Source organism: Cynara cardunculus, unplaced genomic scaffold (assembly GCF_001531365.2).
Source record: "Cynara cardunculus var. scolymus isolate 2C unplaced genomic scaffold, CcrdV1 Un_Scaffold_2909, whole genome shotgun sequence".
NCBI lineage: Eukaryota > Viridiplantae > Streptophyta > Magnoliopsida > Asterales > Asteraceae > Cynara > Cynara cardunculus.
The window spans coordinates 16,053-17,218 of NW_020201269.1; positions in this window are offsets into that span (position 1 = coordinate 16,053).

Sequence of the window (1,166 nt, forward strand, 5' to 3'; positions counted from 1 at the left end):
AGTGATTGAAACGCACAATCACTTATTTTTCGAATGCAATTACTCAAGTAGTATTTGGGAGGTCATTAAAAAGGAAGTAGGGTTAATGAACTGTTTGAACAATTGGGAGGATATTCTTAACAGGGATTTAGCTCAACGATGGAAATCTTGGTCTACTGTTCAAAAGCTTGGTATATCGGCCACGGTTTACCACATATGGAGGGAAAGAAACAGGAAGTTCTTTGATAACTTCAATCATACAGGGGATAAAGTTGTTGCGGAGATCAAGATGCAGATTCTTCAACGTATGGCTTGGAAGACTAGGAAGAAGCAGATGATTACTAATGCTATGTGATTTTGTGGGTGGTGTGGTGTTTCGGTTTGGGCTTTTGTGGGTTTGTTTCGCCGTTTATTCTTCGGCTTGCGTTATTTTTATGCTTTGGTGTACTTCTTTTTGTCTTTTTTGGCTTCTTATGGCTTGGTTTGTAAGTCAAAGATGCCGTAGTTTTTCTTGCTGATTTGCTTGTATCGATCCTGCTTTTATTGTCTTTATAAAATTGCCTGGGGATATTTCCCCTTTCAGTAGACTCGCTAAGGAGAAATATACCCATTAAACCCACTAAAACCTATATGGTCTATTGAGGGCCACTTAGACCTGCCCTACCTCAATTTGACCAATTAAGGTGTAAAGATTCATTATGACCCATCAAGTTTCATTGGGACCCAATTGGATTTGTTAAGGAAAAATAGTCCCATTATACCACAAGATCTAAAGGGCCCATTTACGTCTAATCAAACGTAATGTAACCTATTTAGTGCCATTATAACCCAATTTGACTTGTTAAGTAGAAATTGGCCCATTAAGGACCACTAAGACACGTTCTACCTCAATTTGATCAATTAATGTCTATTCAGACTCATAATGAAACATTCAGTGTCGTTATGACCAAATTCAACTCGTTAAGGAGAAACAAGCTCATTATACTGAAAGACCCAGATTACATAAATGATAAAAGGTTTGTAATACCTCATTTCTATAAATGATAAACAAACCACCAGAAGTTACATTTTTAAACCTTTAGAAAACAAACGGGATATAATATTTACGAGTTTCTAATTCGAAATGTCCGCTTGGTTTACAGGACGTTTCCGTAAGCACCTGTTTTCCAAAATATCCTAAAACGGAC